The sequence below is a fragment of the Mesocricetus auratus genome, unplaced genomic scaffold (assembly GCF_017639785.1).
Source record: "Mesocricetus auratus isolate SY011 unplaced genomic scaffold, BCM_Maur_2.0 Super-Scaffold_100010, whole genome shotgun sequence".
NCBI lineage: Eukaryota > Metazoa > Chordata > Mammalia > Rodentia > Cricetidae > Mesocricetus > Mesocricetus auratus.
The window spans coordinates 22,917,679-22,931,531 of NW_024429194.1; the positions used below are offsets into that span (position 1 = coordinate 22,917,679).

The 13,853-nt window shown below is 53.5% G+C and overlaps 1 long non-coding RNA gene across 1 annotated transcript; it reads right to left on the bottom strand.

The window, feature by feature from the left end:
• Positions 1–4,640: 4,640 nt before the first annotated feature.
• Positions 4,641–7,959, bottom strand: LOC121142762. The gene is made up of 2 exons (XR_005879847.1): positions 7,238–7,959; positions 4,641–6,209 (listed from the first exon to the last, which is right to left on the bottom strand). It is a non-coding gene; the product is annotated as an uncharacterized LOC121142762 (long non-coding RNA).
• Between the last annotated feature and the right edge of the window lie 5,894 nt (positions 7,960–13,853).

Here is a 13,853-nt window from a genome sequence, read left to right on the forward strand (position 1 = left end):
TGAGTTCCAGGACAGCCAGCAACACAGTGAGATCCTGTTTCTGAACCAAGAGACTTTGACCTCCATACTCCGTCAGGAGAAGGAGCAGAGCGGGGAACAGGAGGATGAACTTGCTCAAGAAGCCGCCAGGCTGTCCCACTCCCACAGTAACCCCTGCATCTGCACCAGCCGGCCTGGAGGGCACAGAGTGACCAGGAACTGACGCAATGAAATGTGATGTGGGCTGTGACTCAGAGCTCAGGCCTGTGCCTCTGACTGTACTCCTGTGTGAGCTTTCGTGAGTCACTTCCTGCTGGGGCCCAAATCATCCCCCCACAAGACACGCTGCAGTTCTAACCCTTATCGCAGAATGTGGCCTTGAGTGGAACAGTGAAGAGGTTTGGGCACTCAGTTCAGTGTGACAGAGACAGAGGCCATAGGAGGAAACTCTGTGACAGTGCAAGCAGGGACTAAAGGGATGCAGACTAAGAATGACAAGGACTTCCAGAAAAGGAGAAAAGCGGGGAACAGATTCCTGGCAGTGGCTGGGAGAGAGCAAGGCCCTCCAGGGCTTGTTTTAATCACCCAGTGCATTACCCCTTGTGATGATGGCTTAATACTGGTCAACTTGAAAGGATCTAGGATCACCTTGGAGACAAACGGATGAGCATATCCATGAGGGTATTTCCAGGAAGACCCACCGTAACTGTAGGTTATGCCATTCCAAGGACTGGAGTCACAGACTTCATAAAAGGGGAAAGATGAGTGGGACAATCCTCCCAGTGTGAGCAGCTGCCTCTTACTGCCATGGCTACCCTGCCATGGTGGACTGTGAACTTGAACTGTGAGCCTTTGAACTGTGAGCCAGAACAAACCCCTCTTTGAGTTGCTTTATTATTTTTTAAGGCACTTTGTCAAAGAGGAAAGTAAGCAACAAATTCTGCCTCCTATGTAATATGTGTTTCTTGATCAGAATTTCAGATCTCTTTGTTAACATTAGATGGTCTTTTTATTTGTTTTGATTTCTTGAGACACAGGCATAAACAGTAGTCCAGGCTGTCCTAGAACTCATTGTGAAGCCCAGACTCACCTCAGACACGAAGCAATCCTCCCGCCTTAGCCTTCTGTGTTCTGGCTTACAAAGGTGAGCCACTATGTCTGGCTTGGATGGTCCTTTTAGGGAAAAGCATCTCTGGGGCCGGGGAGGGTTTGCCTGGTATGTACAAGGTTCTGGATTTGGTTCACAGTGCCACATAATGGGCACGCGGCAGTCCTCCCAGCACTCAGGAGGTGGAGGCAAGCAGATCAGAAGTTCAAGATCATCCTTGCCTACTTTGGGAGTTTGAGGTCTGTCGAGGCTGAGGTATATGAGATCCTGTGTGCCTGTGAGTTTCGGGGAGACTGTGAAGAGACACGCTGGCATCATGCGGCTCTCTTCAGGGTCACTTCTTCACATGCTTTCCACATAAATTAAAATTAAATTTCATCAATTCTATTAAAAATCTTCAGTTGGACCCTTCTTATAACAATATTAATTTCTATCAGTTTGTCTCTAAACTTCTATCTGCATCTATGCAAAATGAGATTTCTGGAAATAATGACACTTCATTAATATTAATAATGTTTAATTTCTTTCTTTTATTTTTTTAAAGACAAAGGGTGTCACTGTGCAGCTCAGGCTGGCCTCAAACTCAAGGTCCTCTAGCTCAGCCTCCGGGGACTGGGAACACTGCAAAAATGCAGCACCATATCACCCAGCGGCAAGCACCTTTGCTTCTGAAGCTGAGACACATTCTTACTTTGCTTTTAAACTTGCTTCCTTGTGTTTCCCTGTGCTGATGGAGGGAGGGGTGTGTGCCTAAAACCAGCAGGTAGCATTAAGAATATTTTTTAAAGTATGAGAAGTAGAAACCGCCTCAGTGATACGTGTTTGTTGGTGTGGTATTTCACCCCCAAATGTTTATTAACGTCAAAGGCAACTGCATGAAGTTCCAGGTATTATAGTGTACCAAGCCCTCACCATAACTGTTTAAGAAGTCGTATATCTCTAGAAGAGGAGACATCAGTCTGATTGTGTCTGCTCTGGAAGACCTTTCTCCTGACCTCAACCCTGTCCAGCCTCCGTGGCCACAGTGCTTTCTCAGTACCACTCTGCAGGGGTTGCCTCTGGCACCCATACCTCAGAGCTTCTAGAAACGGCAGGGGTGGTGTCCAGGCTTCGCCTCCTCTTCGGTGGTAAATCTGGCAGTGAGGAATGAGAGCAGGATGGAGAGAGTTAGGGGAGCTGCCGTGGCACCCGGGGGCCGGGGCCTGCAAATGGCAGGCACGGTGCTGTAGGACCATAGGAACGGGAGAGACCAGGGCTGCCAGATTTTCTTCAGTGCCTCATGGGACTCTCGATCCCCTGATTACAGAGAGGGAGAGAAATGAAGGCGGAGCATGGGGACATGTGGTCTGGGATTCTCCTGGGGTGCCCCAGACACTCTCTCCTTTCGTTTCCAGCTTCCAGAGCTGGCGAGGTTGAATCTATGGCAAGGGTCCCTCTGCAGACCACACCCAGTTCTTGCTTGCAGCATCAGGCCCCACCCCTAAGGACCAAGAGAGGTGGGTATCGGGGGGTATAGACCAGAGGTGAAGCCAGGAAGGTGTGGGACAGCACACAAAGCCAATAAATCCCCGGAGGCAATTACAGAGAGCAAGGCAGGAAAGGGTGCTCTTGCTCTGCCTGCTGCAGACACACACACACACACACACACACACACACACACACACACACAGAGAAGCCAACCCATTTGCAGGGTAATGGCTTTGCGACAGCAGGAATTATCTGCAGCATTAGAGGCAGCCCTGATAGGTAGGGCAACCTGGCGGGGGGGGGCTGCCACTTTGCCTTGGTTTTGGGGATCCCAAAGGAAGAGATAGATGCTTGTAGATTAGGATCTGGCACTGAAGGACTAGGGAGTCCTGGAGGGAACTAGAGAGGGCTTGGAGAGGGGGAGGACCAGCCCCTGCTGTTGTAACCCCTTCTCTCTGATCCAGGCCCTGTAAATGATGCCGATTACTGGGAGGGCTGACTCAGGACTTGTAGTGGCCTAGTTCCTGCTTGACCTCAGGGCCTCTTTCTATCCAGCCTCAGGCTGCCATACCCAGTGACCAGAAAGGGACAGAGGGAGATGAAGGGGTACAAGAGGACCCAGGAAGGTGGGCTGGGGCTGGGAGGGTGGTGAGGTACGGCGGGCTTTGCATTAGTTGGTTATTCCCTCCAGGGTGGTTCTGGCAGTATTGGGAGGTGGCAGCTCACGGAAGGTACTGGATCAGGAAACTAGACCCCCCCAATCTGGATACTGAGGTGTCAAGCTGAGGGCTGAGACGTAGTCTCCTCTCTACCCCCAACTCTTCAGCAAGACCCCGGGAGTCATGGAGTCAATGCAGGGTGGGGCTGGTCCCTGGGTTCCCAGTGTCCCTCTGCAGGACTTGGCTAGGCTGGCATCTTCCTTGGGGGTGCCGGCTTCTGAGTCATGCCCATCACCCTGACAATAAAGCCAGGCTCCGTGACTCTGGCAGCACTGAAGCATCTTGCCCACCTGCAGGCACACCCAGCTTGCATTTACTGAAATAAATTGCTGGAGAAAATAAATCCTGCACACATGATTAATGGGAGGCAGGGAGGGAGGCTGGCAGCCGCCATGAGGAGGAGCCCCTGGGAACAGAGTGACACTCCAGGCACAGAGCCAGCACAGATGCAGGGCCTCCGGGAAGGAGGTCTGACAACTCTGCCGCTAACCGCTAGGGTCACCGTGGCGCTATACCACCACTGTACAGGAGACCTGGCCCCAAGACTAAAGCCAGCCTCAGTCCGGCTCCCATCAAGGCTGGCGGTGCAGAGAAACCCACCCTGAGCTGGGAGTTCTACCCACCCCTGGCTGTTGGGGGTCCACATGCAGACCCGAATGCCTGTGCGTGGGAGGGGATTATAAAGAGGCCTTAGGAAAAGGGACGGGGGCAGCAGGGATACGGTTAGCTGCTAAACCCATCATGGTAAGGTCTCCCCAGCCTCAGACTCCATGTCTCTTCAATGGAGCTGAGCCTGGTCCTCCTTCATTGGGCTATTGAGAGGTTCGGCAGTGTCCCCTATGCAAAATCCCCATGAGGATGCTGGGCACATAGGCAACCATCTCAGATAGCAAATTCTGGGATTACACATCTGAACCGCCATATCCAGCTTACAAATATTTAAAATTACATACATTTGGGACTGGAGAGATGGCTCAGTGGTTAAGAGCACTGGCTGTTCTTCCAGAGGACCTGGGTTCAATTCCCAGCACCCACATGGCAACTCACAACTGTCTGTAACTCCGGCTCCAGGAGATCTGACACCCCCACACCAATGCACATAGAATGAATTTAAATAGATTATTTTTTAAAATATTACATACATTTTAGGGGTTGACTAGATGGCTGAGTGGGTAAAGGCATCTGCTTCCAAGCCGGAAGATCTGAGTTCGATGCCCGAGACCACATGGTTGAAGCAGCACACTGATACCTGCAAGATGTCCTCTGACCAGCACATGCTTCACTCAGCATGTGCACACACACACACACACACACACACACACACACACACACTCAAAGAAACCAAGTCAATAAAAACATAACAACTTTTCAAAAATCAGACCGGTTTCCTCCTGGTGGTTTCCAGGTGGAATCTCCCCCCAAGACTGAGGGAGTCAGAAGAAGCCCTGGTATTGGGTGACTGTTCCCTTTGCAGGACCTGACCTCCAGCCCGGTGACCCAGGCCTAAGCGGTAACGCACTGGATGAGTCTGAACAAAGCAGGCGCGGGAACCATTGCTCCGTGGAAACCTGGAATGGGCTGAGACTCATCTGTGACTGGGACCAGAGCAGACCAAACCAGACCTTGCCCGGCAATGGTCACAGAGCTTGCACTGAGACCGAGAACTCCACAGGTGGGGACTCAGGGAAAGAGCAGGGTACCTGCTTGGCGGGTGCTGAAGAAGCTCTGATGACCCGCTCACTGGTGGGACATTTGCCGCATTGTGACCGGCTCAGCTGTGGCAGCCCTGCTGCGACCAGAGAAACATTATGTATGAGAAGGAAAGGGTCGCCCTGAAGCGGGGCAGGGACTCTGGGCTGCTCGGAGGCTTTGATCGCCCAGCCACAGACCTAACTCATCCAGGCGGCAGGGAAGGGGACCTACAGGCGCAGGGCGCCTCCTGGTGGCTCTGTGCGAAAGATGCAGGCCTTGTGAGGGGGTGGGAATCCTGGGCAGGGTCCACTTGAGGTCCGGAACTGCAGCGGGACTCAGGGCAAACCCCGAGAGGTCAGAGCAGGAGAACTGTGAGGGCGTGGCTTAGAAGCCCCTCCCTCCATGCCGCCCTTCTGGAGACTCCTTCAGAAGTACGCATCAGAGGGGCATCTGCTGTGCCTAGAGATCTTCTGGGACTGCCTTTATGCTCCTCAGTACCCCGACACTGGACCTCCATCTCCACATTACCTTCTTCCAGGTCAAATGTAGCTCTGCAGGGGCCAGTTTCCTGAGGTGTGGGACACCTTTTCTGTTTTCCCTGTCTCGGGAGTACTGAGGTAACAGGCACCACACCCAGTTTATGGGGAGCTGGCGGTGGGAAGTCCGGGGTTCTGAGCACGCTTGCGGCCACTCCACCAACCGAGAAGTACCCCCAACCCTTGCACGGAGCCTTGTTCAACAAGCCTTAAGGGCTTCGAGTCTGTGACGTCAGAGGACTGCACCACCAAACCGGTTGCACGCAGGAAGCTGGGAGATGCTGGACTGGGCAGCACGGGTCAGTGGTGGTAGCCGGCCTCTAGATCTTTGCTCTGTGCTCCTTAAGATACTAGACCTAGGATAAATCCCCCCTTCTAGTTATGCCTGACGGTCTTTATTCTGGGAGGTTCACAGCTTTGGCTCTTCTGCACAAGCGTGCCCCTGCAGGCTTGGAGAGGAGACCGAGGGTATCCACGCAGAAGGCTAGGATTCTGGGTGACCTCTGCGACCTCATAATGTATTTAGACTGCTCACTCCACTGAGCCTCACAGGAAGCCCATTTTCCAGATCAGCATACCGAGGCACAGAGAGAAGAATGCTTTCCCAGGTCTGAATGCGAACCGCTGGAAGACCCCTCTGAAGGAGAAAAATGGTGTTTGCTGGGATTTGCTCTGGGTTTCATGTTGGTTACACAGACATGGTAGGACCTGAAGAAAATAAAATTAGTGTTCACTTATGAAGTCTATCGAATGTGCCTCTTCTTGGCAGCTCACAGGGGAGTTCCTGAAACTAAACCTTAATCGCTAGGCTCTCCAAGTGGGGGCCTGAAGGAGGCACCCTGTGTGAAGCTGCCACGTGCCCTGCTTGGGTCACGGCACGGGGATGGAGCCCTGATGGGGAAGGGGGACTCAGATGCCCCCTTGCAAGGCAGAGGGGGAGGGGCACCTTCCCACGGCATCTCTGGAATCCGTCACTTCCTTTTGTTCTGATGGCCTCTGTCTGTACTGTACCTACTTCAAACCTTGCTCGCTGTCTGGCCCCATCGTCTTCCTCAAGGCCCTCTCCCCAGCCAGCCCTGTTCCCCAGAGACCAGCCGCGGGCAGCCGGCGTCTACTGAAGGGGGCCACAGGCTGTTTGCTTTAGGTACTGGGCTTATGGGAACAGGGCCCCTCCCTTCCAGTCTAACAGTCAAGGCCCCTTCTGCTAGGACTGCCAGGCTCACCCAGTGTCCTCTCAGAATCAAGCAGAGGGACATCCAAGGACCAGCCATGACCCCCTGCTTCCAGGTGGCACTCTCCGGAGGTCTAGGGCCAGAGCGGCCACAGCAGTCTGACGCCCCCTGGTGGTCAGCATGTTCCTTCAGCTCCTTCATACGCTGTGGGTATCTCCTCCCTGGCATCTCCTCCCTGGCATCTCCTCCCTGGCATCTCCTCCCTGGGTTTCCCTTCTGCGGCCCACCCCTTGTCTGTCTGGCTGCTCTCCCTCCTCTCCCTGTCACCCCTTCCTGGGGCTCTGTCTCCCTGTCTCCTGTCACTCTGTCCTTCACTGTCTCAATGCCCTCTCTGGTGTCTTTTCCCAGCCCCTTCCCCAGGCCCCTTGGGAACCTCCCCCATCACCCTCCTACAGCTCAGTCTTTTCCGAAGCTCAGAGCCATTCCCTGTTCTACAGAGGGGGGGTACCCCCTCCCGTGCGCCCCTGGCCAGGCCTAATATCTTAATGCAAGGCCATTACTCACCCAGCGTCCAGGCAGGGCAGGCCTCCTCGTTTGTCATCCAGAGTGAAGCCTCTGTGCTGTTCCTCCGGGACCAGATTAAGGGACTGACAGGCTGGATGAGCAAATTTAGTTGCAGCATTCCCCCCCTCCTCATCCTCTTGCCTCAGCCTACCATGCCCTGCCCCCCCAACTGTGGCGCCAGTAGGAGGGCCTGAGGTTGCTTCTGCTTCTGTTCCTCCAGTGCCTAGCAGGGGCTGAGGCACACAGGTGACCGTGCTTCTGAGGAAAGGAGGGGACAAAATGCTGGTCCCCAGTGGCCTGGACTTCTGCACACTGGTGAGCATCTAATTTGAAGACGCAACTAGTGCCAGTGGTCCTTGGAGCCGGCCAGCCCTGTTTGAAGCCGAATGCATTCACGCAATCTCCAAATGCTATGTGAAAGGCACTGCCACTGTGCCCACTTAACAGAGGCTCAGCGAGGCTATGAGCCTTGCCGGGGGTCGCACAGTAAAGTCTATATGTCAGGCTTAGGGTGCCCCTACTTGGGACAGCTCTAGAACCTTCTCGGTGGCTTTGCTCTATGGTAGTCCTGTCCTGCATTTTGTTCTTGCTTCCTGAGAGGAGGGTGCTGTCTGTACTGTTAGCCATTGCCAGCCGTGGAGGCGGAAGTGTGAGATTCCATGTCCCGCCTGTCTTATCACTGGGGGGTCCAGTGCGTTCTTAGTCTGCAAGGCACTGTCCTGTGCCACAACACCTCCCTTTGGTCTCCGTAGAACCTGCTACCTGGACCCCAGGAACTAGACCCCAGAGCCCAGAGCTGAAAGCCTCCATGTGAGGGGGTGGGGAAGGAGCCTGGGAGCCCACCTGGAGCCTTCCTGTTGCTGTCTGGACACCAACTCTTTCCACCTTCCCCATCAGCCTAGTTCCCATAGTAACCACCAGTTTGCTGTCTCCTAGCAACTAAGTGGTCCTTGGAGGGGGAGGCAAAGCAGCAGAGTGACTGACATTTAAGGCCAGAGCATTTGAGTTCAAATCCAGGCCATGACATATTGTAGCTGTTGAGGTCTTTGGCCAGCCACTTACCCTCCCTGGACCTCTGCTTTCCCATCTGTGAAATGGGGAGGCTACTGTTCAAGGATCAAGCATTTAGCAAAGAATCTGAACCTGGGAAGGGCTGCACAAAGGTGGGGACTGAATGAGAGGATCCGCCGTTTACAGCTAGACGCTGGCAGGGACTGAATGAGCCCACCGCCTCCATGTGCAGGAGCCTCTACAGCGGAACAAGCCCAGTTTGTCCTGTCCCGCTCAGGCCCTTTGGCCCTTCAGATCAGTTCACGAAGATGGGTATGGCAGTCATACCCAGGCAGAGGCAGTCACCTCACCCCAGTGTTTGGGGTGCAGTCTCAGAAGTTGGCAGTCAGCGTGGAGGGAAAGATCGCAGACTTCCGGGCTAGGAAGTCAGCAGCAGTGTTTGGTCCTCTGTCCTTGTGGGGGAGGAGGGAATGGGAGGTGTCAATATGAGTGACTGCCACCAGGCCAACAATGGGTGCTCTGGCAAGGACACAGTTAGCCAACGGGGTGTCCCTCAAGCTCTGGTTCTTGGACCCTGGGCCTCAGCCAGCGCCTGGGGGCGCTTAGCCCCAGGTCCCCATGGAGCAGGGTTGAATGGGACATTGACTACATTCATACACAGCTGCATCCCGCCCTCCCCCGCCCCCCCCCAAGCCTAGGTGCGCTCCCACGGAGGCCCTCCAGTCTGAGCTTACCCCCACCGTGCCCAGCCCCCTCCCAGGGGCCAGGACTGAGGTCGTTGCGGCAGCTCGGGCCGCCTGATTCAATTAACTAATTCCCGGCAAGACAGATGTGCAATTCTGCATCGCCTGCCATTAGGCGGAGATGGAGCACCCGGCCAGGGGGGGCGGGAGCGGGGAGGGGGGAGAGGCGGGGGCGGGGCAGTGACGTCACGGCCCGGTGGCTGACGTCAGGGGCACCAGGCCAGGTGTCCTGCAGTGACCTAGCAGGCCTGGTTCACTCTGTAGTGAGTCGGTGCCTGTTTCTTACACAAGTCTACGTCTCAGGGCCTGGGGATCTATAAGTGGGTCCATGATAGGACCCAACTGGGCTGACACCTATGAATGTCTCCTCTCCTCACCCTCCAGGGCCCGTGAATTTGCTGCTGTCCCCATTTACCCCACGCCGTCGCCCACACCAATATCTCTAATTTTTGATAGTGCTTTTTGTAGGCACATGCTGGTGACTTGGGGGTGAGGACCTTTGTGTGTGTGTGTGTGTGAGTGTGTCTATGTACACATTTAAGGCATGCACACACATGTGGACATAGGCCCGTGCCTGTAAGAACTTTTAACACACACAATGGGTAGGGGGCGTATATACGTACACAAGGATGCCCAGACGTCTCCCCAAGCCACTCCTGCACATGCGAGCCTTGAGTCTGACTAGAGCCCTCCCAGGCCCTTAGCGCTGCAAAAGGAGGAAGCTCAGCTTGCCTCAGCCAGACTCTTAAGGACCACTGGAGCCCAGGTTGGGGAAGGGGCAGGAGAGGGGGAAGGGAGCCTTGTCAAGGACACCAGCAAGGGAAGGGAGGAAAAAAAAAATGAAGTGGAAGAAATAAAATCAAAAGGCTTTTAAGGCTGCTCTCCCCAAGCAGTTGATGTCTTGGCTGCGATTGCCGGCAATGAAATATTGTGCTCTCTGATCGCTTAATGCACAGAGCCCAGCAGCCCCCTCCCCACTGCCTGTGGCTGCATCTCCCCTCCCCCTCTGCAGCCCCTTCCTCCTCCCCGTGGCAAAGCAGCCTCCTTGCTCCTAGAAGGGCCCAGAGTGGGAGGTGGAGTGCCCAGCCGGCCACCGCCCTAGAACCAGCCCGGAAAGCCACAGCCTGTTGAGGACCCTGCCTACAGGCTGGGCAGGAGAGAGAAGCCCAGCTTCAGGCTGGGGCACCAGTGTGCTTTCCCGGCAGTGTGCCGGCATGGGGAGTGTTTTGAGAGGTGAGGACACACCCTCAGTCAGAGGAAAGAGGAGACCAGGACCCCTTTGTGCCACAGGGGTGATCCCCACCTATAGAGAGCCCTTAGAAGCTGGTGGTGCTGGGGTTAAGACACTGTGGAGTAGGTGAGTTACCAGGGTGGGTAATGGCTGAAGGGTGTCCTGGCCTGACGGAGCCCAGTGATAGTTAGAAGGACTGGCTTTAAGCCTCAACGCTTCCTCCCAACTCCCATCATTTTCTGGCCGTGTGACCTTGAGCAAGCACAGTGCCTCATGCCTAAATTCCTCATCAGGAAGGATGGGGAAAATAATAGAAATGGCCTCATAGGGTTATGGAGGATTAAAAGAGGAAAATATATGCAAAGTGCTTAGCACAGGAGGGGCCTGTAAGTGGGGGTAATTATCTCTGTAATCTCCCCGATGGCTCCACCTCCCTTTGCTGGACTATGAGGACTCAGCCTGGGGCAGGCAGAGAGGTGGAGTGCCTTAAGCCCCTTCTCTTCCTGTCCTCTTCAGTTCTCCCACCCCACCCTACCCTCAGGCAACTGTTCACTCTCTGTGCCTTTCTGTCAGGGCTGCCAAATTGGCCAAATCTCCGTAATGCTAAAAAATTGGTCCATTAGCTGGCGGGGAACATTGACAGCCGTGAGTATGACTGCTGTAGCCTCCAGGGGTAGATGGTAAGGGTGGTGGGGGCACCAGGGCTCCTTTGGGGGAGCCAGCTGTGTGTGTGAGAGTGGTGTGTGTGTGTGTACATATGTGTGTGCACATATGTGTGTATGTGTGTGCGCGCTTGTGTATGTGACTCAGCCCCTGCCATGGTATGCCTGATATGATGCTGAGAGCTTTCATTACGTTGCCTTGTATAAATCCCACAATGCCCTGAGAGGTTGCCCCTGTTGGGATTCCCATGTAACTGATGAGGATTTGGAGGCTCAGAGACAAGGAGGGCTCCAGCTCAGTAAGGATTGGTAGAGGATGCATTTCCTAGTCTAGGATTCTACTGGCCTCCAAGAGACCTCTCCCCAGATTTCAGTGGCCCCCAAACACACCCTGAGCAGGTTTCCCAAGTCTCTGCCTTGCTCTGTAGCGTCTCTTCCCCCGTGCCATAGCCCTGTCCCCTTGAGAACATCTCACTGCCCTAGGAGCTGCCGTGCCCAGCCGCTCCTGGAGGATGACACTATCTGGACACAGCTCTCCCCCTGGGCCATTGCCTGGCCTCCATCAGTGGCACAGGGCTCTTCTCTCCCCTCCTTGAAAGTAATGTCCTTCAGATCTCAGCAAATCAAGAGGGATCTTATTGTTTCCATGTTAGATGAAGACATCAACCCTTAAAGAGGCCAAGTAACCTGTTCATAGCAGTAAAAGGCAGTGTTGCACATGACAGAGGGATCCCCTGTCCTACACAGAGACCTAGGAAGTCCCCAACCTCTTCCCTGCATTCCTGGATCTCTTACCTCTAAGACCACCGAGCTACCACAGTGGACAAGAGAACAAACAAGGCGGAGGCAGGTGGATTCCTGAATTCCAGGATAGCCAAGGCTACACAGAGAAAGCCTGTCTCAAAAAAGAGGGGAGCATCTGTTGATGGGCCTCGGGACTCCCCATCCTTCCTCTACCATCCCTCAACTATCCCAAGTGCTCCCATCCAGCACTTCCAGAAAACATCATAAGGCACTAAGGACCTGATTAGACCCTGAAGATGTGACTGCTCTCATGAGCCTCCCTAAGTGACTAAGACTGCAAGACCAACAGGATCTAGGAACAGGTGAAGTTGAAGAGCAGAGGCTGGTAGGCTGGGAGAAAGGTGTTTAATCTTGACCACATTTATCCTGTATCCTTGGCTATTTCCTGGCTGGGCTGTTGCATACCCACTGACTCCACTGTCTATTATGGATTGGCTGACAATGCTCCCTCCCGATTGATAGGCTCAGACAACAGCACTGATTCTGAGAGAAGACCCCTTATGCTGGGACTCTCATCCCCATAAGAGGAGACATGAGTGGGCTTGCCTTACTGCTCTGCTGTGTTACATGAGGCCAGAGGAGGAAGACTGCCATCCACAAACAGGAACATGTCCTCACCATAACCTGACCACGCCAGGTCCCTGATCTACACTCCTGGCCTCCCAGTTCCACCATGTTTATTACAATAGTCCCAACTAGACAGAGTCCATCCTTGGTTTGGCCATCACTGGTGATAAGTGCCTCCTAGAGCGAGTCATGGCTCCCAAAATGAGGGAACACGGGGCAATCTGGCCTCCAATGTACTAGAGATAAACCTGGAATTTAGGGCTGGGAAGTGACTCATCTGGTAAAGTGCATGCTATATAAACATGAAGACTTGAGTTCAGTTCTCTAGAATCCAAATCAAACCAAACAGGTACAGCAGTGCATGCCTGTAATCCCAGCACTGAAGAGTGAGAGCCTCAATCTCGAAAAAGAAGTTGGAAGGGGTTGGAGAGATGGCTCAGTGGTCATACAGCACTTGTTACTCTTGCAGAGGTCCTGGATTATGATCCAGGCACCCATGTGGTAGCTCATCACCATCTGTAACTCCAGCTCCAGGGAACCCCATGCTTTCTTCTGACATCCACTGGCAACAAGAAAGCACGTTGTTCCTATGCATGAATGCAGGCAAGACACCATACACCTAAAATAAGCAAATACAGCTACGAAAAATAAGATAGAGAGCGATTGGGGAAGAAGTTGGATTCTGCATGCAAGTGCATTTGTCCCTCTCCCCAAAAAATGACACTCTGGAACTCAGCTCAAATATTTTTAAAGGTGTGTGTGTGTGTGTGTGTGTGTGTGTGTGTGTGTGTGTGTGTGTTAAGATAGGGTTTCTCTGTGTAACAGCCTATCTTGGAACTCTATTTGTAGACCAGGCTGGCTTTGAACTTAGAGAGATCTGCCTTCCTCTGCCTCCAGAGAGCTGGGATTAAAAGCATGAGCTACCACGCCTGGTTATTTATTTCAAATTTATGTGTATGAGTGTTTTGTCTGAATGTGTGTGAGCCATGCTTGCCTGGTACCTGCAGAGATCAGAAGAGGGTTGTGAGCCACCATGTAAGTACTAAGGATTGAACTCAGACCCTCTGGAAGAGCAATGAGTGCTCTTAACTGCTGAGCCATCTCTCCGCCCCCTTAGCTTGAGTATGGATGGTTTTTCTTGGAGTTATCCCTCCCCTGCAGCTCTGGTGAAGCACAGTCAAGGGAGGACTGGGAGTTGGGCTGTTAAACACTACCAGAGTGATAAGTTAGAGTGACAAGTGGTTATCTGCTAAGAAAACTGAACCTGTCGCTGCTTCTTCCTAAGTAGTCCTAGTGGACCTCTCCCAACATCTCGTTCCTTTCCCTTGTGACACGGCCCAGTCCTCGGGACTGACACTGGTGGTATGTAGCAACTGTGACTTCAAACTCTGGGATCGAGCATTTGAGGTTCCAACTCTGCCTCAGTGGCTTTGGGTAAGCTCCTTGGCTGTAAGGCTTGACTTGGCCACCTGAGAAATCAGAACACAGAGGTCTTCTTCTGGGGATTCGGTAGGATTACACAGCACTGGGTTGTGGTAAGATAGCACCACACTGAGAACCAGGTGAGTCCCGATGATGGTGGTGGTTATAGCAACACT